The sequence below is a fragment of the Ovis canadensis genome, chromosome 21, assembly GCF_042477335.2.
Source record: "Ovis canadensis isolate MfBH-ARS-UI-01 breed Bighorn chromosome 21, ARS-UI_OviCan_v2, whole genome shotgun sequence".
Taxonomy (NCBI): Eukaryota; Metazoa; Chordata; class Mammalia; order Artiodactyla; family Bovidae; genus Ovis; species Ovis canadensis.
Genome location: NC_091265.1, coordinates 22710601 through 22738389, shown reverse-complemented (window position 1 = coordinate 22738389; position 27789 = coordinate 22710601). Strand labels below are relative to the sequence as shown.

General features: G+C 40.8%; 1 protein-coding gene across 1 annotated transcript in view; it reads right to left on the bottom strand.

The window, feature by feature from the left end:
* Positions 1-27789, bottom strand: part of GRM5 (glutamate metabotropic receptor 5) — a 786169-nt gene that overhangs the window by 248541 nt on the left and 509839 nt on the right. The window lies entirely within an intron of this gene.

Here is a 27789-nt window from a genome sequence, read left to right as displayed (position 1 = left end):
TGGCATTTGTTGTACTATATTATAATTTTTTATGTATCTATTGCTGTCACTCGTCACAGGTGAGAGTAAAGTCCTGGACAGGGGTGTTTCTGGAGACACAGTAGCCATGCCATTTATCATCCAACCCAGGACATTTTTGAGGGTGAAAGGGGGCAATGTTAACAGTTGTCCAGGGATTAATGGGTAGAAACCTGGATGTATAATTTCCTTATTTTAAAAACTGGTTCCTACAGTGATTTCCCCCGGGTCTTAATAGCAAATTCTTAGGCAGAATAGAGAAACTGATCTGCCTTCAAGTAAATCCTTTTATTTTGCAAGAAAGCTTATACAAATTCGCCAAGGTACACATGTTTTTAATTCTAAAACATCTATACTTTTTCCCATAGCTAAGTTTAAATCAAAAGTTAGTAGCTGTCCACTATGGAGAACAGTGTGGAGATTCCTTAAAAAATTGCAAATAGAACTACCTTATGACCCAGCAATCCCACTTCTGGGCATACACACCGAGGAAGCCAGAATTGAAAGAGACACATGTACCCCAATGTTCATCGCAGCACTGTTTATAATAGCCAGGACATGGAAACAACCTAGATGTCCATCAGCAGATGAATGGATAAGAAAGCTGTGGTACATATACACAATGGAGTATTACTCAGCCGTTAAAAAGAATTCATTTGAATCAGTTCTGTTGAGATGAATGAAACTGGAGCCGATTATACAGAGTGAAGTAAGCCAGAAAGAAAAACACCAATACAGTATACTAACACATATATATGGAATTTAGGAAGATGGCAATGACGACCCTGTATGCAAGACAGGGAAAGAGACACAGATGTGTATAACGGACTTTTGGACTCAGAGGGAGAGGGAGAGGGTGGGATGATTTGGGAGAATGACATTCTAACATGTATACTATCATGTGAATTGAATCGCCAGTCTATGTCTGATGCAGGATGCAGCATGCTTGGGGCTGGTGCATGGGGATGACCCAGAAAGATGTTATGGGGAGGGAGGTGGGAGGGGGGTTCATGTTTGGGAATGCATGTAAGAATTAAAGATTTTAAAATTTAAAAAAGAAAAAAAAAAGAAAAAAATAAATAAATAAAATAAAATAAAAAAAAGTTAGTAGCTGTGTGTAGAATTGGTATCTCATTAATGGGCATGGTATTTAGTTAGTGGTCACAAATCATTGGTGTTAAAATCTCATGAAACTGGGGATCTTACAGTAGGAGAAATGCTGACTGACCTGGTATACAGATTGCGGTGTTTGAGGATGAATGAAGTTGAACTTTCTCTGTCTTTCTCTTATTCCCACTAGATGAGGTCCAAAGAACGCGTCTGCATCTCTCTGTGTTGCTCCTTTCTGAGTCCCTCAAGGGGAACACCAGTGGATAGTCGGACTGATCCTAGCTCGGTCAGCCACAGGATGATCACTGCTGCTTGAATGTCTGACAGTGACTCCTAGTTCTGCTGTTAGCTGGAATCTTGGGGAAATTAATCTGACTGAGTTTCCTCGTTTATAAAATATTAGTCGTACCTACCACATATAGTTATTATGTTAATATCTCAAAATACTCAAATCAGTGGGGCTTCCCAGGTGGCGCTAGTGGTAAAGAACCTGCCTTTCAATGCAGAAGACTTAACAGACTCAGATTCAGTCCCTGGGTGAGGAAAATCCCCTGGAGAAAGGCATGGCAACCTGCTGAAATATTCTTGCCTGAAAAATTCCATGGACATAGGAGTCTGGCAGGCTATGGTTCATAGGGTCACAAAGAGTAGGACACGACTGAAGTGACTCAGCATGCACATGTACTCAGATCAATGCCTGCCATTTGGTATGTTATATATAAGTATGTGGTAGATAAAAGAGCATTTTCATTGTGAACATAAAAACCCATGCACATGAGGGTACTAGTTGGCTAAGCCAACCAGCCTGTGCATTGCCAACTATTCTACTTCATGCATATATAACACGTACCCATATATTTCCCTCTGAGTCTGGCTGAGAATGCTGGCTATTACTTCAAATTTCTGTACTGTGGGGCCTCCAGTAGGTGATGCAATCATGAGGCTCTGATGAGGTTTAGCTGAGGAATAAGGAGGACATTTAGGTCTCAAACTCTAGCAGTACCTCAGTGGTGCTATGGATCGTGACCCAATTAATAAATCACAGCATTGCTCTTTCTGCCTACGTTCTCCAGGAGTCTTTGGAAAGGAAGAAATGTGTTAGTAGGGGATTCGAACATTCTTTGTGCCTTCAAACAACTGTCATGTATCTTTGAAACTGTACTCCTTTACTGAGTTGATAAGAGGAGGCTGAAGAGCATTAAGTTATGGTGTGTGTGTGTCTGTGTGTCTAGTCACTCAGGCATGTCTGACTCTTTGCAACTCCTTGGACAGTAGCCTGCAAGGCTCCTCTGTCCATGGAATTTTTCAGGCAAGAATACAGGAGTGAGTTGAAATTTCCTTCTTCATGGGATCTTCCCAACCCAGGGTTCCAACCTGCATCTCCTGCGTCTCCTGTGTCTTTTGCATTGCAGGCAGTTTCTTTACCCACTGAGCCATGGGGGACGTCTACCAATGCAAAGGAACTAGCCTAACTGGGCACAATTGCCTGCCCACATGTGAAGCAAAGTGAGAGTATCTATTTTATATGTTCTAAAAGGACTTATTAAGAAAATGAAATGCAAAAAAGGCAAAATGGCTGTCTGAGGAGGCCTTAGATATAGCTCAGGAAAGAAGAGAAGCAAAAGGTAAAGGAGAAAAGGAGAGAGATACCCATCTGAATGGAGAGTTCCAAAGAAGAGAAAAGAGAGGTAAGAAAGCCTTCCTCAGTGAACATGCAAAGAAACAGAGGGAAAGAATATAATGGGAGACTAGAGAGCTCTTCAAGAAAATTAAAGATTCCAAGGGAATATTTCATGCAAAGATGGGCACCATAAAGGACAGAAATGACATGGACTTAACAAAAGCAGAAGATATTAAGAAGAGGTGGCAAGAATACACAGAGAACTATACAAAAAAGATCTCAGTGACCCAGATAACCATGATGGTGTGATCACTCACCTAGAGCCAGACATCTTGGAATGTGATGGCAAGCGGGTCTTAGGAAGCATCACTACGAACAAAGCTAGTGGAGGCGATGGAATTCCAGGTGAGCTATTTCAGATCCTAAAAGAAGATGCTGTGAAAGTGCTGCACTCAACATGCCAGCAAATTTGGGAAACTCAGCAATGCCACAGGACTGGAAAAGGTCAGTTTTCATTCCAACCCCAAAGAAGGGGGATGCCAAACAATGCTCAAACTACTGCACAATTGCACTCATTTCACACGCTAACAAAGTAATGCTTAAAATTCTCCAAGAGAGGCTTCAATAGCACATGAACCAAGAACTCCCACATGTTCAAGCTGGATTTAGAAAGGCAGAGAAACCAGAGATTCAATTGCCAACATCCACTGGATCATAGAAAAAGCAAGAGAATTCCAGAAAAACATCTACTTCTCTTTCATTGACAATGCTAAAACTTTTGACTGTGCGGGTCACAGCAAACTGTGGAAAATTCTTCAAGAGATGGGAATACCAGAACACCTTACCTGCCTCCAGCAAAACGTGTATGCAGGTCAAGAAGCAACAGTTAGAACCGGACATGGAACAATGGACTAGTTCCAAATTGGGAAAGGAGCATGTCAGGGCTGTATATTGTCACTCTGCTTATTTAACTTCTATGCAAAGTACATCATATGAAATGCTGGGCTGGATGAAGCACAAGCTGAAATCAAGAGTGCCTGGAGAAATATCAATAACCTCAGATATGCAGATGATACCACCCTAATGGTAGAAAGCAAAGAAGAACTAAGGAGCCTCTTGATGAAAGTGAAAGAGGAGAGTGAAATAGCTGGCTTAAAACTCAACATTCAAAATCTAAGATTGTGGTATCTGGCCCCATCACTTCATGGCAAATAGAAGGGGAAACAGTGCAAAGAGTGGCAGATTTTATTTCCTTGGGCTCCAAAAGCACTGCAGATTGTGACTGCAGCCATGAAATAGCAGATGCTTGTTTCTTTGAAGAAAATCTGTGACAAACCTAGACCACATATTAAAAAGCAGAGATATTACCTTACTGACAAAGGCCCATCTAGACAAAACTATTGTTTTTCCAGTAGTCATGTATGGATGTGAGATTTAAATCATAAAGAAGGCTGAGTATCGAAGAGTTGATGCTTTTGAACTGTGGTGTTGGAGAAGACTCTTGAGAGTCCTTTGGACAGGAAGGAGATCAAACCAGTCAATCCTAAAGGAAATCAGTCTTGAATATTCATTGGAAGGACTGATGCTGAAACTGGAGCTCCAATACTTTGGCCACCCGATGTGAAGAGCCAACTCATTAGAAAAGAACCCGATGCTGGGAAAGATTGAAGGCAGGAGGAGAAGGAGATAACAGAGAAGAAGATGGTTGGATGGCATCACTGACTCAATGAACATGAGTTTGAACAATCTCCATGAGATGGTGAAGGACAGGGAAGCCTGGCTTGCTGCAGTCCATGGGGTTGCAAAGAGTCGGACACAACTGAACAACAACAAAAGGATTGAACGAGAAATGGAGTAGAATGAGATTCAGACCTGTTTAATGATTTCCTTTGTATCATTCTCTTGTAGACAGCTCACATTTTGGGAACCACTGGATGGTGGAAGGAGACAAAGAAATGATATAAAGGCTAACGACTTTGACTGTGAGCATTGGATTTGAAATGTGTCTCTGCTACTTAACACCTTATCTTTCAATCTGTTTTCCTTTTCCGAGCATCTTTTCATCTGGTGATGGACAGGGAGGCCTGGCATGCTGCGATTCATGGGGTCACAAAGAGTCGGACACGACGGAGCGACTGAACTGAACTGAACTTTCATCTGAAAATTTTTAAACCACTTCTTCACCATGAAGATTAGTGACCCTCACACTAGACTATGTATGTGAAAGATCCTCCCACACATAGTCTTGAACACTGAGGATCCTCAGGACTGAGGAAATGGCTTATTCTATCTAGAATTTTATAAAAACTTTTATGGGAAAATTGACTTTAACCCCCCAATTTTATGATAAATACAAGCTTTCTTAGCTCTATTTTGTATCACATCTGGATACGTTAGAAATATCACCTGCTTAACTACCCATAAAATCTCATATGCTTATTAAAGAACAAACAGTTACCAAGATCCCAAAATTAACCAGATATAATGGTAGGAAGTAATTTATACAAAGGAATGATAGAATAGTTACCCTCAAAAGGTCTAATGGGAGAGGCAAGAAAATTGATACCATATTTTAACAATTCTAGTTTCCACAATATTTTTTTTAACATTTTTGTGGATTGTGACTTTCAATTATACCTTGTACATGACAAACATGGTAAGTACTGTTTTGGAAAGAATTCTGGAGTACTCTGGGAAGGGTAGGCAAGATTAGACATCAGAGAAAGCTTCCCAAAGGAGAAAATACTTAGTTATGTGGAAGGATAAGTGAGTGGACTAAGGGAGGAGAGTGGCGAGGAAGAGAGTGGCGTGTGCAGAGACACAGTCAGATTAGTAATCATGTTCAGGACCCTGCCAAGCATTGTATATATCAGCAGCATGAGAGGGAATGAAGAACCAATTGGCCATGAGGCAATGGTTAGTTCTAGGTCAGGTCATATACAGTAAGATTAACTGATCTGGATGTTATCCGAGGAGCAATAAGGCATCTTTCAAACAGGGTCTCACAAGCTTGGATTTGCCATATTGATAGATTTTCAGGACTGCTGGCATAAAGAAAGGAGGCAATGACCTAAGGACCAGAATGAGGAAGGGCGTTCTTGGGAACGGAATTTAAATCCAGGTGTCTGTAGTGAGGCAACCAAAGAAGGGCTCTGGAAAAGAAGCTAGCTAAACGTCATCCTGACTGGTCAGAGCAGAAGCCTGCATGTGCAGGTTGATTTGCCTCACCAACCCTACATCGACAGAGGCTATATTTCCATGACCATTTCTAGGCAAGTGTGTGCTCCTGGCACCATCACCACGTGCCCTGGGGACAAATTTAAATGGTCTTTGAATGTGTGAATGCCCCATTATATCTGAGTATCTGAAAATCTCTCTCCACAAACCGGAACTGTACAAAAGGCATCTGCTCTCAATAGGGAACAACTGTGCACTGGAGTTGGCAGGACAACGTTGGAAAGAAAGCAAGGAACAGCTCTGCTGCCTACCAAGCTTCTTGCTAAAGGCCACTTCCGTTCTCTCTCCCCCACCAACCAGAGGGAGAGCGCTGTGTACTCGCATTCATCAGTCTCAAAGTTCACATTAAACTGCCCCAGGAGCTGAATTACCTTAGCCACTGTTTCTCAGAAATGTGGCACTCTGCAATCAAGAGGTTTCAAATGAGATTCCCTGAAGACAGCCATTGTTCCTTCATCTGTTCAAAAATAAAGCACTTGCAAAGTTACAACTGTGTTCACCACAGAAAGTGTTGCTTGGTTTCATAAAAATGGTGGGTGGGAAGAACATACTGGCAAAAAAAAATAAATAAATAAAAGAGAGAGAAAGAAAGAAAGAAAATACAAGGTCTAGAAAAGAATAGTTTTCAGCACATCCCTAAGAAAAGTTTATTGAAACCTGTTTATTTTTTGGATCTGAGAGAAACTTTTGCTGAGCAGGTGAGTAGGATGGGCTTGCTTAAGAGCCCAAGGCAGGACATGAATTCCCAGCAACTTGGGCTTATTATGGCTCTGTCATATAATATTTGCAGCATTCTAGACTAGTCAGTTAAAATCCTCAGAACTCATTTTCTTCACTCTTGCAGAATAAGTGTGGATGAAAATATAGGATGTTATAAATCACTTTGTAAAATATAATGAGCTATGACTCTAAAGGATCAAAATTATTTGCTAAATCCTTGAAGAAAGCAGTCTTTCTTGATCCCTAGTCCATTAATTAATTAAAAATCATCATTGAAATTATACGTGCTGGATGGAGACGAGATGGCAGAGTAGAAGGTCATAAGCCTCACCCACCGCTTACAAAAACACTAAAACCACAACTGATTCCAGAACAGCCATTAACAACAACAAAAATGCTGGAATCTACCAAAAAAGTCCTACATCCGAAGACAAAGAAGAAGCCACAACAGGCCAGTAGGAGGGGCACAATCACAGTAAAATCAAATCCCACGCAAGCTACAAACTGGAGAACAATTATACCATAGAAGTTCTCCCATAAGATTGAAAGTTTTGAACCCCACCATCAGGCTCCCCAGCCTGGGGGTCTGGCAATAGGAGGAGGATCCGCCAGAGAGTCTGGCTTTGAAAGGTAGGGGGTTTGACTTCAAGAATTCCATAGGACTGGGGGAAAGAGAAACCCCACATTTGGAGATCACACACAAGGTCTTGTGCATACCAGGATCCTGGGTAAAAAGCAGTTATCTCTTGAGAGGCTAGGCCTGCTAGTATTAGGGGGTCTTCTGTGGAGGCAGGGTGTAGCAGTGGCTCCCTGCAGGGACTAAGTCACTGGCAGCAGTAGTTCTGGGAAGAACTTATTGGCGTGGAGGCTGCCACTTTCTCACCAAGACCTGGCACCACCCAACAGCCTGTAGACTCCGATGCTGGTATGCCTCAGACCAAACAACCAACAGGGAAGAAACACAGCCCTACCTATCAGCAGGCAGATGACTTAAAGTTTTCCTGACCACCCAGCTGCCTGGTAAACACAGCTTTTGACATGGCCCTGCCCACCTGAGGGACAACACCCCAGCTCCACCCACCAGTTGACAGGAACCAGCCACTCCCACCAGGAAGCCTGCACAAGAATCTAGATCAGCCTCATCCACCTGGGGGCAGATAGCAGAAGAAAGAACATAACCATGCAGCCTACAGAACAGAAACCACAATCACAGAAAATCAGACAAAATGAGACTGCAAAGGGGTGTGTCCTAGATGAGGAAACAAGATAAAACCCCAGAAGAACAACTAAGTGAAGTTGAGGTATGCAATCTACATGAAAAATACTTCAGAGTAATGACAATAAAGATGATCCAATATCTCAGAAAAAGAAAGGAGGCAGAGACCAAGAAGATACAATAAATGTTTAACAAAGACCTAAATGAACTAAAAAACAGAGATGAATACAATACTGGCAAAGAAAAATACACTGGAAAGAATCAATACTAGAATAACAAGCAGCAGAAGAGTAAGTGATATGGAAGACAGAATGATGGAAATCACGGCCACGGAACAGAATAAAAGAAAAAGAACGAGAAGACTTGAGGACCCAGAGACCTCTGTGACAACATGAAACACACCGACATTCACATTATAGGGGTTCCACAGAAGAAGAGAGAAAGGACCTGAGAAAATATGTTTGAGGAGATAGCTGAAAACTTCTCTAACATGGGAAAAGAAAGTCATCTAAGCCCAGGAAGCACAGAGTTCCATGTAGGATGAACCCTGCAAGACAAACAGTAATCAAATTGACAAAAATTAAAGACAAAGAAAATAACAAGGGAAAAGCAGCAAATTACCTATGGGGAATTCTCATAAGGTTATTGAGTGAATTCTTTGCAGAAATTCTCCAGACCAGAAGGGAGTGTCGCAATGTATTTAAAGTGACGAAAGAAGCTACAACCAAGAATACTCTACCCAGCAAGGCACTCCTTCAGATTCAACAGATCAAAAGCACAAGCAAGCAAAAGCTAAGAGAATCCAGCACCACCAGACCAACTTTGCAACAAATGCTAAAGGAACTTCTCTAGGCAGAAAAGGCCACAACTAGGCTTCCCTGGTGGCTCAGACTGTACAGAATCTGCTTGCAAGGCAGGAAGCTCAGGTTTGATCCCTGGATCAGGAAGATACCCTGGAGAAGGAAATGGTAACACACTCCAGTATTATTGCCTGGAGAATCCCACGGACAGAGGATCCTAGAAGCTACAGTCCATGGGGTTGCAAAAGAATTGGACATGGCTGAGTGATTATCACTTTCACAGAAACAAGCAAATTACAAAATCGAAAAGCTCACCAGGAAAGGCAGACATACACTAAAGGTAGAAAATCATCCACACACAAATGATATCAAAACCAGCAACTGTGAGAAGAGGAGAGATAAATGCAGGATATTGGAAATGCATTTGGAATTAACTCATTATTGACCAGGGGATTTTTTGCAGAAACGAACTTCTGTGGCCAACAGTTTTTCTTTTGGCAGGCCAAGAATAATCCTTTTATTTCACAAACACTTTGTGAGTTATCACATTCAGTAGTTACACCTCACACACCTATAAAGGCTTCTAATTTCCATGAAACATTGCCTTCAACCCACTCTTCTGCAGAAGCACAGGAACGTTCTCCAGCACTGTGAGTTTCATTCTCACTTTCCGTATCAGAATCAATCACTAAGAATTTTTATCTTTACGTTGGTCTAATATTCACATTGTCTGAATCAGAACTATATTCTGAAGAACTGTCATCTTCTGAGACACTAGTATATATGCTACGTGGACAGTCAAAGAAAGTATCATCATAAAATTCACCAAAAAATTCTTCACTCAAAATTTCATAATGTGTCACTTTTGAAAATTTTACATTTATAATATACACAAGGTTGGAACAAAAGTCTAACAGAGCAAAATGTGAATGATAACAACAATCCAAAGTCGCATAATTAGCCCTTGATCAGTTTTAAGCTGTAACAACTTAGCACAGGGATGGTGATGTTAACAGTGTCACTCTTCAAAAATGTATTGCTATATCTCTAGTCAATAATGTTAAGGTAACAAAAGACATGAGCAAGTGGGAAGAGTCCTGAGGAACTGTGCTTAGAGGAACATGGATATTTAGAAGCAGGTGAAGTAAATGAGAAGAAGACTGGCAAAGAGGTTGGAGAAGAAATAGGTCTTGGAGTTTTAAAAGTCAAGGAAGGAGAGAATTTCAAAGACAAAAGAACTGGTCAGAGGGAAGGCAGTAGCTTTAGAAATTGGATTTTTTTAAATGTATTTAAATGCTTCTCTGAGAGAAACTGGGAGACACAGATTTGATCCCTGGGTTGGCAAGATCTCCTGGAGGAGGAAATGGCTCTAGTATTCTTGCTTGGGAAATCCTATAGACAGGGGAGCCTAGCGGGCTACAATCCATGGGGTCACAAAGAGTCAGACATGACTGAAGCTACTGAACATGAGCAACAAAAGTCATATTAATGTGTCTTTTATTAATATAACTCTGGTCAATAATGTGTTAAAAGACCAGCCACTTAAAACAATCCTGTTTATATAGAAACTGTTTTATAAAAACCTCATGGTAAAAAAAAATCTACAGTAGATACACAGAAAAGAAAAAGAAATCCAAACACAACACTAAAATTAGTCAGCAAATAACAAGAGTAGAAAACCAAAGAGGAAGGGAAGAAAACAGACCTACCAAAACAAATCCAGAGCAATTAACAATAAGGCAACAAGCACATACATATTGATAATTACCTCAAATGTAAACAGATTAAATGCCCCAGACCAAAGAGACAAAAGACAGACTGCTGAATGGATACAAATCAAGACCAATATAAATACTGTCGACAAGAGATCCACTTCAGGTCTAGGGACACATACAGAATGAAAATGAGAGAATGGAAAAAGTTATTCCATGCAAATGGAAATCAGAAGAAAGCTAGAATAGCAGTACTCATGTAAGAAAAATATAGATTTTAAAACAAAGACTGTTACAGGAGACAAAGAAAGATACTATATAATAATCAAGGGATCAAACCAAGAAGATACAGCAATTGTGAATATATATGCACTGGTGCTTAGCGGTAAAGAATCCACTAACATTTGCATCTTGGTAGGAGATGCAGGTTCAATCCCTGGGGATCAGGAAGATCCCCTGGAGCAGGGAATGGCAACCCACTCCAGTATTCTTGCCTGGAGAATCTCATGGGCAGAGGAGCCTGGCAGGCTACAGTCCATAGGGTCGCATAGAGTCGGACACGACTGAAGCAACTTAGCACCCAGTATAGGAGCACCTTAATGTATAAGGCAAATACTAACAATCATAAAAGGAGAAATCAACAGTAACACAATAATAGGAGGGTACTTGATCACCCCACTTTCATCAGTGGAGAGATCATCCAGATAGAAAATCAACAAGGAACACAGCCATAAATGGCATATTAGATGACAAGAACTTAAGTGATATTTACAGAGCATTCCATTCCAAGCAAGATGATGGAGTAGAAGGATGTGCCCTCCTCTTCTCCTACATAAACACCAAAATCACAACTAACTGCTGAACAACCATTGGCATGAGAATGTTGGGTCCCACCGTAAAAAGATACCCTGCATCCAATGGCAAGGGAGAAGCCCCAACAAGACAGTCAGTCAGTCAGTCAGTTCAGTCGCTCACTTGTGTCCGACTCTCTGTGACCCCATGAATCGCAGCACGCCAGGCCTTCCTGTCCATCACCACCTCCTGGAGTTCACTCAGACTCACATCCATCGAGTCAGTGATGCCATCCAGCCATCTCATCCTCTGTCATCCCCTTCTCCTCCTGCCCCTAATCCCTCCCAGCATCAGAGTCTTTTCCAATGAGTCTTCTCATGAGGTGGCCAAAGTACTGGAGTTTCAGCTTTAGCATCAGTCCTTCCAAAGAAATCCCAGGGTTGATCTCCCTCAGAATGGACTGGTTGGATCTCCCTGTAGTCCAAGGGACTCTCAAGAGTCTTCTCCAACACCACAGTTCAAAAGCATCAATTCTTTGGTGCTCAGCTTTCTTCACAGTCCAACTCTCACATCCATACATGACCACTGGAAAAACCATAGCCTTGACTAGACAGTAGCAAGGGCTAAAAAGGGCATGTTTAAAATCAAATCTCAGATCCACCAGGGACGCTCAGAGGGTGCAAACAAAACCTTGTATGTACCAGGACTGAGGGAAAAGAGCAGTGACCCCCACAATAGACTGAGCTAGACACACATTTGAGTGTTTGAGTGCCTCCTGTGGAGGCACAGGTCAGCAGCGACCTGCTGTGGGGACAGGGGCTCTGGCTGCAGCAGACCTGGGTGGCCTGGCAGGTGGCGTCAGTCCTCTTGGAGGAGGTCACCATTAGCCCCACTATAGAGCTGCTGAGCAGATGACCCATAAACTGGAGAACAATTATACCAAAGAAGTTCTCACACTGTTGGAAAAGTTCTACGGCCCACAGCAGATTTCCCAATCGGGATCTGGCAAAAGGATGGAGCACCACCAGGGAAACAGACTCTTGGAGGCCACAACAAAACCTTGTGTGTACCAGGATCCGGGAGGAAGGAGCAGTGACTTCGAGAGACTGAGCCAGGCTTGCCTGTTATTGTCTGGGAGTCTCCAACAGTGGTGTGGGTCGATAGTGGCCTGCTGCAGGGTCAGGGGCACTGACTACAATGGTCCTGGGAATTCAGGCTAAACTACAGGGAGGGATCACAGCCCCACCCATCAGCAGAAAATTAAATTCCATTTCAAAGCAGCAGAATAAACATTGTTCTCATGTGCTCATGAAAAATTCTCCAGGATTGGTCACATGCTTGGCCACAATGCAAACCTGAGTAAATTTATGAAAATTGAAATCATAGGAAGCATCTTTTCCAACCAGAATGCTTTAGAAATCAGCTGCAGAAAAAGAAACTGTAAAAGACACAAAAATGTGGAGGCTAAACAATAAGCTGCTAAGTTGCTTCAGTTGTGTTCAACTCTGTGCGACCCCATAGATGGTAGCCCACTAGGCTCTGCCATCCCTGGGATTCTCCAAGCAAGAACACTGGAGTGGGTTGCCATTTCCTTCTCCAATGCATGAAAGTGAAAAGTGAAAGTGAAGTCACTGAGTCGCGTCCAACTCTCAGCAACCCCATGGACTGCAGCCTACCAGGCTCCTAGCTACTAAATAATCAATGGATCACTGAAGAAATAAAAGAGGACACAAAAAATATCTAAAGACAAAGGAAAATGAAAGCACAACAATCCAAAAGCTATGGGATACAGAAAAAGCAGTTCTAGGAAGGAAGTTTATACCGGTACAATTTTACCTCAAGAAACAAGAAAAATCTCAGACAACCAAACCTTACACCTCTCCAACTAGAGAAAGAAGAACACACAAAATCCAAACTTACTAGAAGGAAAGAAAATACAAAAATCAGAGCAGAAACAAATGAAATAGAGACCAAAAAAAAAAAAAAACACACACACACACACACAAAACAAAGATCAATGACACTAAAAGTGGGTTCTTTACAAAATTGGTAAAACTTTAGGGAAACTCATCAGAAAAAAAGAGAGATGACTCAAATTAGTAAAATTAGAAATGTCAGTCAAATAACTGACTGACACCACAGAAATACAAAAGATCATAAGAGACTACTACCAGCAATTATATGCCATAAAATGGACAACCTAGAAGACATGGATAAATGCTTAGAAAAATACAACCTTCCCAGACTGAACCAAGAAGAAATAGAAACATGAAGAAACAATCACAAAGTACTGAAAGTGAAACTATGATTAAAAATATTCCAACAACAACAAAAATCTTCCAAATCAAACAAAAGTCCAGGTCCAGATGGCTTCACAGGAATTCCATCAAATAGCTGGATAAGAGTTAACACCCATCCTGCAGAAACTGTTCCAAAAAATTGCAGAAGGAACACTCCTAATTTCCTTCTATGAGGCCACCCTCACCCTGATACTAAAACCAATCAAAGAGCACACACATAGACATTATAAGCCAGTGTCACTGATGAACACAGACACAGAAATTGTCAAAAAATGCTATCAAACTAAGTCCAACAGTATATTAAAATGATCATATACCATGATCACTGAGCTTTATCCCAGGGATGGAAGGATATTTCAATATCCACAATTCAGTCACTGGGATACACCACATTAACACATTGAACAATAAAAACCATATGATCATCTCAAATGCAGAAAAATCTTTTGACAAAATTCAGCACCCATTGATGATAAAAACTCTCCAGAAAGAGGGCATAGAGGGAGCATACCTCAACATAATAAAAGACATATGTGACAAACCTACAGCTAGCATCATTTCATTGGGGAAAGCTGACAGCATTTCCTCTAAGATCAGAAGCAGCTCGGGATGCTCACTCCTTCCAGTTTAACTCAACATAGTTCTGGAAGTCCTAGTCATGGCAATCAGAGAAGTAAAAGGAATTCAAATTGGAAAAGAAGAAGTAAAACTGTCACTGTTTGCAAATGACATGATGCTATACACAGAAAATCTTAAATATGCTACAAGAAAACTACTAGAGCTCATCAATGAATTCAGTAAAGTTTCAGGATACAAAATGAATACGCAGAAATCTGTTGCATTTCTACATATTAACAGCTAAAGATCACAAAGAGAAATTAAACAACCCAATTTACCACTGCATAAACAAAGAATACTCCGAAAACTCTAAGATGCTGATGAAAGAAATTGAAGATGACAGAAACAGATAGAAAGATATACCATGTTCTTGGATTGGAATAATCAATACTATTAACATAAATATACTGCCCAAGGCAATCTATAGATTCAGAGCACTCCCTGTCAGATTACCAATACCATCTTTCACAGAACCAAAACATTTTTTTAAAAATTTGTATCAGTTCAGTTCAGTCGCTCAGTCGTGTCTGACTCTTTGCGACCCCATGAATCACAGCACGCCAGGCCTCCCAGTTCATCACCAGCTCTCAGAGTTCACTCAGACTCACGTCCATCAAGTCAGTGATGCCATCTAGCCATCTCATCCTCTGTCATCCCCTTCTCCTCCTGCCCCCAATCCCTCTCAGCATCAGAGTCTTTTCCAATGAGTCAGCTCGTTGCTTGAGGTGGCCAAAGTACTGGAGTTTCAGCTTTAGCATCATTCCTTCCAAAGAACACCCAGGGCTAATCTCCTTCAGAATAGACTGGTTGGATCTCCTTGCAGTCCAAGGGACTCTCAAGAGTCTTCTTCAACACCACAGTTCAAAAGCATCAATTCTTTGGCGCTCAGCCTTCTTCACAGTTCAACTCTCACATCCATACATGACCACTGCAAAAACCATAGCCTTGACTAGACAGACCTTGGTTGGCAAAGTAATGTTTCTGCTTTTCAATGTGCTATCTAGGTTGGTTATAACTTTTCTTCCAAGGAGTAAGCCCCTTTTAATTTCATGGCTGCAGTCACCATCTGGAGTGATTTTGGAGCCTCAAAAAATAAAGTCTGACACTGTTTCCACTGTTATGCCCGATGGAGACACAAAAAAATGGAATAGCCAGAGCAATCTTGAGAATGAAACATGGAGCGGGAGGAATCAGACCTCCTGACTTCAGACTGTACTACAAAGCTATAGTTATATCAAAAGAATATGGTATTGGCACAAAAACAGAAATATAGATTAACAGAACAGGATATAAAGCCCATAAATAAACCCATGCACCTATGGTGAGTTAATCTATGATAAAGGAGGCATGACTCAGCAATCGAGGCAAGATAGCCTCTTTAATAAATGGTGCTGGGCTAACCGGACAGCTACATGTAAATGTAATTAGAACATTCTTTAACATCATACACAAAATAAACTTAAAATGGATTAAAGACCTAAATGTAAGTTTGGACATTATAAAACTCTTAGAGGAAAACATAGGGAGAACACTCTTTGACGTAAACTGCAATGATATATTTTTCATTGTCCCCTAGAATAATGGAAATAAAAACAAAAATAAACAAAACCTAATTAAAATAAAGTTTTTCACAGTAAAGGAAATCATAAACAAAACAAAAAAATACAGCCCACAGAATAGGATAAAATATTTGCAAACAATGTGACCAATAAGGAGTTAAACTCCAAAATTTACAAACAGCACATGAAGCTGAATATCAAAAACACAAACATTCCAATCAAAAAATGGGCCGAAGACCTACATGGACATTTCTACAAAGAAGATATCCAGATGGTCAAGAGGCACATAAAACATGCTCAGCATCACTAATTATTAGAGAAATGCAAATCAAAGCTACAATGATTTATCACCTCACAACAGTCAGAATGGCCATCCTCAAAAGTTTTAAAAACAAAACAATGGTGGAGAGGGTGTGAGAAAAGACAGCCTTCCTACCTTGTTGGTCATAGTAGATTGGTACAGCCAGTATGGAGAAGAGTATGGAGGTTCCTAAAAAACTAAAAACAGAGCTACCATATGATCTGAAATCCCACTCCTGCGCATATACCCAGAGTAAGAGATGTTTCAAAAGGATACGTGCACCCCAGTGTTCATTGCAGTGCTGTTTATAATAGCCAAGACATGGAAGCAACCTAAATGTCCCTCAGTAGATGAGTGGATAAAGAAGACGTGGTACATGTGTACAGTGAAATATTACTCAGTTATTAAAAGGAATGAAATAAAGCCATTTGCAGCAATATGGATGGACCTAGAGATTGCCACACTGAGTGAAGGTAGCCAGAGAAAGACAAATATCATATGATATTGCTTATATGCAGAATCTAAAAACTGATACAAATCAACTTATTTACAAAACAGAAATAGACTCACAGCCTGAGAGAATGAACTTATGGTTGCCAGGAGAGAAAGGTTGGGGGGTGAGGGATAGATTGGGCACTTGGAATTGACAGGTACACACTGCTTTATTTAAAATGGATAACCAGCAAGGAACTAGTATATAAGACAGGGAACTCTGCCCAGGATTCTGTAATACCGATGGGAAAAGAACTTGAAAAAAATAGATACATGTATATGTATAACTGAATCACTTTGCTGTACACGTAAAACTAACACAACACTGTTAATCAATGATGTTCTAATATAGAATAAAATATTCTTAAAGATGTAACACTTCTTTACCACAATTTATATGAAGAACATAAATATGTGGCAGGTAGATTTGTATAATTAGGTATAAGTGTATGTTGCAGGGAAAGAGAGGGGGAAGTATTAAAAAGGTGATATTCCAGGTAGGGGGAACAGGGTATGGGATGTCCCTGCAAAAAAACCAAAAAACTAAAAACAAACAAACAAAAAAAAAAACCCAGGGAAGTTTGAAGATATGAAAAGGACTGTATCACAGAAGCACTGAAAATTGAGATAGGAAAAAATTATACTATTTAGGGTGAGTTGGGGGTCAGAGATGTTGACATTTTTGTACCTTATAAACCCAGTGTATTCGTCTGCATCTCAGGAGGGACCAGATGGCACACTTAGATTAGGATAATTAGGAAAATTTGAGCAAAATTAATAAAGGGGCTGTTCATGAAGATGTGGGCAGGGTGTGCTGAAATCATTAGTGGTACTGCAGTACCGGATTCTAGTAACAGTGGGGCCCAGTTACCAACCCTAAAGCAAAGGAGCAAGAGGAGAGAGTTGTGACTTCACAGAGACACAGGGATAAACAGGCCTGAGCAAAGACGGCCAAGGCAGGCGGTGCTGGGAAAGGATGCAGCCAGTAAACCCACTGAAAAGACATCTGCCAGGGGCATAAACAACCTGAAATCTTTCTCCTTCTTTCCATCAACTTTTGGCTAGTGCCTAGCACTGGCTCTGCAGCCAGAGGCAAGAGAGCCCAGGACGCAGTCATGTGCGTCAGCTCTCAGGGCAACAGGTGGAGCCGAGAAGAGGCAGCTATGAATCTGGAGTGATGAATGGAAGGGGTGTTTCCTACAGAGGAATGTGTCATTAACAGCAATGGAAGCTTCTGGGCTTAGAAGTTCAGTTCAGCCATTCAGCCATGTCCAGCTCTTTGCGACCCCATAGATTGCAGCACACCAGGCTTCCCTGTCCATCACCAACTCCCGGAGCTTGCTCAGACTCATGTCCATCGATTCAGTGATGCCTTTCAATCATCTCATCCTCTGACACTTCTTCTCCTCCTGACTTCAATCTTTCTGAACATCAAGGGTCATTTCCAGTGAGTCAGTTCTTCGCATCAGGTGGCCAAAGCATTGGAGTTTCAACACCAGTCCTTCTATTGAATATTCAGGACTGATTTTCTTTAGGATGGACTGGTTGGATCTCCTTGCAGTCCAAGGGACTCTCAAGAGTCTTCTCCAACACCACAGTTCAAAAGCAGCAATTCTTTGGCACTCAGCTTTCTTTATAGTCCAACTCTCACATCCATACATGACTCCTGGAAAAACCATAGCTTTGACTACGTGAACCTTTGTTGGTAATGTCTCTGCTTTTTAATGTGCTGTCTAGGTTTGTCATAACTTTTCTTCCAAGGAGCAAGCATCTTTTAATTTCATGACTGCAGTCACCAGCTGCAGTGATTTTGGAGCCCCAAAAAATAAAGTGTCACTGTTTACATTGTTTCCCCATCTGTTTCCCATGAAGTGATGGGACTGGATGCCATAATCTTAGTTTTCTGAATGTTGAATTTTTTTTTTTTAATTTTAAAATCTTTAATTCTTACATGCATTCCCAAACATGAACCCCCCTCCCACCTCCCTCCCCATAACATCTTTCTGGGTCATCCCCATTCACCAGCCCCAAGCATGCTGCATCCTGCGTCAGACATAGACTGGCGATTCAATTCACATGATAGTATACATGTTAGAATGGCATTCTCCCAAATCATCCCACCCTCTCCCTCTCCCTCTGAGTCCAAAAGTCCGTTATACACATCTGTGTCTCTTTCCCTGTCTTGCATACAGGGTCGAGCCAACTTTTTCCCTCTCCTCTCCTGAGCTGAGAAACCTTTGCCTTAGAGCTCCCGAGGGTCCTCATTTTGGTGTGCACTCCTGCACTACAGAGGGGGATTATGATTGCCTGTGTCAAAACCTGGACCTACCACCTGTTAGACCATGGGCAAATCACTTAATCTCTCAGTTTCCTCGTGTGTGTGTGTGTGTGTGCGTGTGTGTGTGTGCACATGCATATGAGTAGGCACTCAGTCATGTTTGACTCTTTGGCGTCACTTTGCGACCCCATGGACTGTAGCCCATCACGCTCCTCTGTCCATGGAATTTCCCAAGCAAGAATACTGGAGTGGGTTGCCATTTCCTACTCCAGGGGATCTTCCCAACCCAGGGATTGAACCCGCATCTTTTGCATCTCTTGCATAAGCCGGAAGATTCCTTACTGCTGACCACTTGGGAAGCGCCCTTCCCCATCTATAAGATGGTACTGATAATAGTAATTTTTTATTAGACCTATTGAAAGGATTAAATAAATTTAATACATGTAAAGCATGTAGAGCAATATCTGGCAAATAATAGGCATTAAAAAATGCTTACTCTCCTGATTCATATTATTGACATCTCAAAGAATAAAGAATCGAAGTTTAGAGACTTTTTCAAAAATTGTACAACTAGTCAGTGACAGAACCAGGGAGTAGAGATTCCACTACAACACAGCAACTCTAAAAATGATCGTCTAGACTTTTGCTTGTTACCCTCCCTCCCCACAAGACTGTAAATTCCTGAGGGCAAGGATTATTTTGCTTTTTAAAACCCACCATAGTACATAATTTTTGCTCAATAAATGTCTGATGAATGAGTATATAAAGCACCGTGACAGAAGGTAGAGAAGTAATTACTGGAGGAGAGAGGAGAGGCTCGCTTGCAAGCCTAAAGTCCTTTCCTCTTGTCCTATATAAATAATGCTATAAAAAGTCAAAATGTAACTTGGCTTCTTCAAGAAGGTACTGAGCTTGGTCATAAATTATAAAAAACTGACATATTGTATGCCTGCTCTGAAGTCCACTGCTTTGGTTGAAATATTTGAGTCACCATTTCCGAAGTCTTTCCCCTCCCCCATCCCACGTATCAACAGGAAGTAGAGATACTCTGTGATTGTAGGAACCCACCAAAGCCAGTGTTCTCTGCAGTCCAGGACTTCTGGTATTGTTTGGTGGAGGAATGATGCATTATTCAGTGCATCATTCAATGAGACATTTTCTTTTTTAAAATTTATTTCAGTTGGAAGATAATTACAATATTGTGATGGTTTTCAATGAGACATTTTCAGTGGTCTCACTGGAGTTTTATTCATTTCATCTGGCCTTGAGGGTGGAGACAACCTGGAGCTTCCCTGGGGAAATGAAGCCTTTAAGAGTAGAACCTTAGGGTTGTGATTTAAAGTCTTACTTGTTTGGGAGTAACATAGGCATCTTAAATGATAATAGAGATCATTTAGTGATCTGAAGTCTTAGAATGCTCTTAGAAGGAATCCTATTCATAGTTTGATGTCAATAAATCCATAAGGAATAACAGACTAGGAGTCAGAAGACTTCTGTCATATCATTGATTGTTGGACAAGGAAATTTCACTAAATTATAAAATGAAAATAATGCCTGCCTACCGTCTCAGTGATGGCATTAGAATCAGATGCAGTTTTATCTGTGAACATGCTGTGAATGATAAAAAAAAAAAAAACAAGGCAAAACCCCAAAGTTGTTACCTTTCTTTTTGTAGAAACTTTACAATTATACAGTGATTTCCATTACGTTTCAGAAAGCACAGTGCTACACTGTACCTCTAATTCACTCTGAACATTTACTCAACATAGCAAATATTTACTGAGCAAGTATTAAGAGCCACTTGCTGTTAGCCAAGTGGGTTCTAAATAAATATTAACAAATGTCCTCTTTCCCAAGGGAATTCATGGTTTATTACAGTCTAGTGCAGCAATTAAGAGTAAGAGCTTTGGGTGAGTAACTTGATCCTTTCTCTGCAAGCTTCCATTTTTGTTGTGTTATATCCCATGTCATGAGATAATAATTGTATTTATCCCTTAAGGTTGCTGTGAAGATGAAAGAGGTTGATAATTATGAAGCTTGAGCAGTGTCTGTCACATTAGTGTTCAAGTAATGATGGGGGGCGGGGGCAGGAGGAGAAGGGGACAGCAGAGGATGAGAAGGCTGGATGGCATCACCGACTCGATGCACATGAGTTTGGGTGAACTCCGGGAGTTGGTGATGGATAGGGAGGCCTGGCGTGCTGCGATTCATGGGGTTGCAAAGAGTCGGACACGACTGAGCGACTAAACTGAACTGAATGATGGCTTTTAAATTTTTTATTAGGAAAGGCACATAGAGACACAGATCTCACCATGACATGTGCTACACAGAGAAAAAACAGAGGTGGTGTGATCATCTAGAGCAGGGGTCCCCATCGGGCCATGGGCCGATACCAGTCTGGGTATTGCCTGTTAGGAACCAGGCTGCCTAGCAGGATGTGAGCCACAGGAGAGCAAAGTTTCACCTGCATTTATAGCTGCTCCCACCACTTGCATTACCATACCCCCCACTCCCGCAGTCTTTGGAAAAACTGTCTTCCAAGAAACTGATCCCTAGTGCCATAAAGGTTGGAGGCCACTGATCTAGAGAATCTTTGTATGTGCATGCTCAGTTGCATCTGACTCTCTGTGACCCCATGAACCGTAGCCCGCCAGGCTTCTCTGTCCACGGGATTTTTCAGGCGAGAACACTGGAGCGGGTCGCCATTTCCTCCTCCGGGGGGCCTTCCCAAGCCAGGGATTGAAGCCGTGTTTCCTATGTCTCCTGCACTGCATGTGCGTTCTTTGCCACTGAGCCACTGGAGAAGTCCAGGAGAAGATCTTCTGCCCAGCTTCTTTTTCTGTCCTAGGGTACACACCCATTTTGCTCAGTACTAACAATTACAGTGTCAGAGCCATGGATATGAGGTTGTGTACGTCCCATGGAAGGAAGAAGGGTAGTCCTTTTCTCCAGTAGGAAGGATGCAGCTTTGCCTCAGCAGGCATGTGCAGCTTGGCTCAGGTACTTGGGGCCATCTTTAGAGACTTTGATTGATCCAGGGGACTAAATGTTTAAAACACTACAGGAGACAAACACTTCCTTTTATTTCTAAAAATCCTCCAAGTTGCTGAGTCTCTATAAAACTTTTAAAAAGTTACCCTTTTCCTTTCAGTTGAAAGCAGTGCATTTTTAAAGACAGTACAGGAACAAGATTGACACTGTGATTTATGAATCTTTAGGGTTATAATTAACATATCAAAGATTTTTTTTTTTTAGATTTCAAATAGGTAGATATTTTTGTGCAAAGAACATGGATTTTAGTTTTTCTTTCAGTCATGGTCCCTAATTTGATATAGATTTAAGGTTTTTTTTTTAATAGCTTCAATTAACTTGTGAAAGAGTAGCACAGAGAATCAACTTTGGAGAAATTTAGCAGGTGGAGGAGCCATCGTGGGCTGCAGGGAACTGTGGAAGGTTTTCTAAAAGATGTAGGTCATGAACTGGGCTTTGAGGGACAATTAGAACAGTGGTGGGTAGCAGGAAAGTCATTGGAAGATTTCTCAAAGAGCAGGAAAGGCATGCCTAGTGTTAGGCATGCATTTAGATGCTGTGGTGGGACTGTCAGCTAGCAAGTCAGCTTTGCAATGTGACATTAACATCACTGACTTTAGAAGCACTGTATTCATTCAGGGTGAAAATGGAGGGAAATTATATTGATGCAGACACTCTGGGAAACAGTGATGAAAATCTAGAGCATGTCTTATGGCTCTGGATAAGGCCATAGAGCACTGAGGAGCCAGACAGTTTTATAAATCACTGTGGTGCCTTCGAGACGTAGTCGCAGCCTGATCATCACCTAGATGGTCATCAGTTTCCCTCTGCTGCTTACAAGTGTCATTGCGTAAATTTCCTTGTGAACTGGAGTTTGATGAGCACGAGAATGAAAACGGATGCATGTTTCCTGTTGCTGTATACTGAATGCATCTATGTGTAGCTGCCTTGAGAACTCTGTGAACATGTGACTGCCTGCTTGCTCTTCCCCTGGGACCAGTCAAGTTGAAAAATTCCCAAAGTGTCTGTAAATTCCACTAGTTTTGCATGGAAAGTGAAAGTCACTCAGTCATGTCTGACTCTTTGTGACCCCATGGCCTATACATTCCATTGACTTCTCTAGGTGAGAATACTTGAGTGAGTAGACTTTCCCTTCTCCAGGGGATCTTCCCAACCCAGGGATCAAACCCAGGTCTCCCACATTGCAGGCAGATTCTTTACCAGCTGAGCCACAAGGGAAGAAAGAGCCTTAATACAGATCAAGGGACATTTTTTGGGGAGGGGATGTTAGCGTCTGCCTGATTTGTCTTCAAAATTCAAAGTTTTTTGGCAAAGGGACATTAGGGAGAATTATTTTCTCAATGACATTTTTGGGTTGTCCTATATGATCAGAAGAAAATCAAAGGCAGGGAAGAGAATTAACATTTATGAAATGTTTATGAGTATATGAGTCCTTCATGTTCATTTCACCCTCATATTAATCCTCTGCAATAGGCCTTATAGAATAAAGAATATGGCCATATAGAATATGCCTTATAGAATAAAAGCATCATGAGGGTGGTGATTATTGTCTGTTTTGTTCCCCAGGTGCTTAAAATAGCACCTTACATAATAGATGCTGAAAAAAATACCTGTCAGATAAAAATGAACTGAGTTGAATCTTGTCTTTGAAGAAATAGTGTAAAGAATGGTTAAATGCATTTCCCAGGACTTCAGGGCTACCATGGGCTAAGTGTGGGTGCAAAGAGGAAGATTTGGATGTAGGATTATCTGACCACATGACACATGATTTTCCAACTGTGTCATAATTCCTCTCCATGATAACATTTTATATGGAAGAAAAAATACATATGATTCTCAGTAAGATAAATGTTACTAATTGAGAATTAGACTTTATCTAGGAAGCAGTCAGAGCTGCTAATCCTTCTTGGATTATTGTACATTTGAATCTTTTCCGGATCCAGAATGCAGAGATTTTACATGAATATTTGTAAGATACCTTAAGTCTTTTTTGAAATAAGGATGAGTGAGCACAATACACAAATAAGTAATTCCAAGGATATACTGTGGTTTCATACTCATTTTAACAGGTATTTATTAAGTGCCAAGTATGGATTTCTGTACTGGATATGTGCTATTAGGGATCAGAGACATAATGGAGGAAGGACATAATTCCTGCCTGAATTAGCTCATAGCTTTATTTTAGGTGGGAAGATTAGAGCAAATCAGTGTTTTCTAAACCTGGTTGTATATAAGAATAACCCATGGAGCATATTAAAATACAGAATACAGCTCTCTGAGACTGGGCCTGAGAATTTCTGTTTTGATCATAGCCCTAGGTCATAATGATTCACAGCCAAATTTAGCAAGCACCGAATTAGATGCACATTAAAATATCTTGCCAGCTTTATAAGTCTATGATTTTCTATCATTCTAAAATTTTCTTACAAAAATAGTGATAAAAAGATGCATGTTTCTGCCAGCAGAGCATTGGTCTAAGAAGGAACACTAGGGGGAAAGAAAGATGAGAGTTGTTGGTGTAAGGAGGAGAGTTTGGCTTGGAAAGTCAAGGGGGGCTTGGGCAAGTGCCAGCTCTGATCCTGAGTGGCTTAGGCCAGAGGTTGATTCCCTAGACTGTTCAGGACTGGGCTAACTTGGAGTGACTTTGACTTTATGAAGACTAAGCCAACCAGTTGCTTGTATTTCTGCTTCTCACTTAGAAAAGTAGTAAACCATCATGTAGGTCTGTGTCTTACTAGCCAAACTATGCAATGCAACAGCTTTTTTCTTTAGAGAAAAAGCACGCAGTACAAAAACAAGCTTCTGTTCCATAAACTAAGCCACTTAAATAAGAATCAGTTCTCTTTATCACGGAAAGCCAATATAGCCAATGTCTATTGAGTATTTTTACATACTAATGAAAAACACATGTTAATCTTTGTGCATATTAAGATTACTTTATAGATACTGAAACATTAAGAAAGAGATGTTAATGTTTTATTCTATATACTTATTAGATTTGTTGATACTTTTAACGATAGTAGTTAACTTATATTTACTGAACGTTTACTGACTCCAGTCACTATGCTTTAAAACTGTTTTCCACAATTTATCTAATCTGCCTAAGAAACCTATGAACAAGATCCCTTTGTGATCTCATTTTAATGATGAGGAAATGGAGGTTTATAAAGACTGAGTTCCCTGAGATAGCCGGTGGGCAGGTTCACAGCAAGGACTCAAGTGCACTTGTATTTGACTCCACAGCCCATGTTTTTAAGCTCCAACCTAAATTATTTCCAAGTAAATAAACTAGATCTTCCCATACAACAGAGTATTATTCTTTAGCCATTGTGTTTTTGAACAATATTAAAAATAAAAAAAAATAAAGGACACAGTAAGCTGTTAAAAAAAATAAAAAATAAATGTCAGGAGCATATCTAAAAAAAAAATAAAGATGTGGGGAATGTCTATGGTACAATAGTAAGTTCATATGATGTACACTAAAAAACGTACACATCTAGGAAAAATTGTATCTGAGAAATATATAAAAATGTTAGCATTTTTTGTCTGTGCGGGCACACTACAGATGTATTTGCATTCTGCCCAATACTTTGGTGTTTTTCCATAATTTCTATAATAACTGTTTATAGTCAGAAGGATAATGATATGTTACCAATTAAAATAAAACCTATTAATGTATTAGAAAGACTATAAGGAAATTTATCAAAATATTGAGAAGCCTGAGCCTGCTAGTACTTCCCTTGGGCACAGTTTGCCTCTCTATCTTCCTGTTTTCCACTTAACTTTTTTTTTTCTCTATCTCTACATATTTCACTGCATTGCAATTATTTATTCATGACCATTTCTCCTGCTCTTACACGAGGGAGAGCACAAGGTCTAATTCACTTTTTACTCCAAAGACTTAACTCATAGTGTACATTCCATAATGACTGGACAGACACAGGGCTCCTTTCCCAGATAACTCACAGGCTCTGGAAAAGACCTCACCCAGAAGGTGACATTAAACTAGATCCTTATCTGCTTCCAGTTGTTATTCCAAGGCCCATCCACAGCAAAGCATGCCTGACCATCCTGTTGGAATGGCATCATTCCCTCCCTCCCTTGTCCATCACACTGGTCTCCCTTGAACACACCTCCCTCCCTTGTCCAACACTGTCTCTCCCTTCCATGTTATGTTTTTTCTCCTTAGTATTTATCACCACCTAACATGGTATTGTTGTTTAGTCACTAAGTCATAGCAACTCTTTAGCAACCCCATGGACTGTAACCTACCAGCATCCGCTGTCCGTGGGATTTCCCAGGCAAGAATAGTGGAGTGGGTTACCGTTCCTTCTCCAGGGGATCTTCACAACCCAGGGACTGAACCCAAGTCTCCTGCATTGGCAGGCAGGTTCTTTACCACTGAATCACCTGGGAAGCTCGCTAACGTGGTATACACATGACTAATTCATCCCTTTGGTGCTTGTCTCTCTTCACTAGGATATCAACCATATGAAGACTGAGATATGTGTCTGTTTTGTCCACTGCTTTATCCCCAGAGCGTAAAACAGGCCCTGGTATACAGGAGATATCCAGTTGATATTTGTAGAATGAATGAATGCCATGCACAAAATTATGGCGAGAAGCACAGGAGAAGGGAAGAGCAGCATGGCTCTGCTATACAAAATTGAAGACGTTTTCTTGAATATTATCTTGACGACCAAGGAGTGAACTCAAGATAATACTCTGAGACAGTTATGAGCGGGAGTCTTTCAGACTGACTGCTGAGTGCAGATCTCATCAGAACCTTAGTTGTCCCTCGCAGACAATTAAATGAAGGGAAGGGTGAGCATCTTTTCATTAAATCACTGATACATGTTGATGTTTGGTAGAAACCAACACAATAGTGAAAAGCAATTATCCTTCAAGTAAAAAGTCATATGGCAAAACCAATACAATATTGTAAAGTAATTAACCTCCAATTAAAATAAATTTATATTAAAAAGAAATATACTTGACATTTAAAAAAATAATAATTAGAAAAATGCAGATGACCTAACAGACCACAGCCAGCCTCTCATAAAAGGTACTTGCAGGCATATCTGCAAGATAACCTGCCGTTCACCTTAAAAAAACTGCTTAGATCCTGCCTCTCTCACAATCAGATGGTTGAAGAGGCTTTAAAATCGTGCCCCACAAATCAAAGCCAGTGTGTTAGCCTGACATATACTTCATGCAGATGTTACCAGATACCCATTCTAGACAGGGTACAATCTCCACAAAGCCCTTTCAGAGCATGTGGCTTCCTCCTTGCAGTTCCCCCAGATAAATGGGATGAGAAGCCAACAGACTTAACTAGCTGAGTACCTAGGCAACCGCCTGGGAGCAACAACAAAAGACACATTTGTTTTAGACCATTCGCTCCTTTCGGCAATATGAAGCTAATGTGACCTAAGAAAAGCTGAGAAGAACGTTGGGGAGCATTTCTGTGCAACCTCTCTGAATCGTTATGTGCCCTATCTTAAGACCATTCTACGGACTTAGACTCACGCGGTTTCTGTAGGACAATCACTTCTAGGAGAGAGAGAGAGTGTGTGTGTGTGTGCACGTGTGTGTGCGTGCCTGTGCGTGTGGGGGGGTGTTTTCCATCTTGAGCTTAAAATCATTCTTGGCTCAATGCCAGTCCCTATGGAGAGCAACAAATGTTCAGTAATGTCTCAAAAACCTCAGGTGTTTTTTTCCATAAGGTAAAACAAATATATAGTGGTTAATATAGGTTAGCCATGATGTAGCATTTTAGTATATGGGTTCAAATCCTGGCATTGCCATTTTACCTCCAGTGTGACCTTAAGTATGTAATTTAACCTTTTTGAAACTTTTTCTGCTTAGCTATAAATTCGATAATAAAATAAATTCAGTGTAGGACTGTTGGAAGGTTAAATGAGAGAATACACGTTAGATGTTTAGCATCATGCCTGTAACACA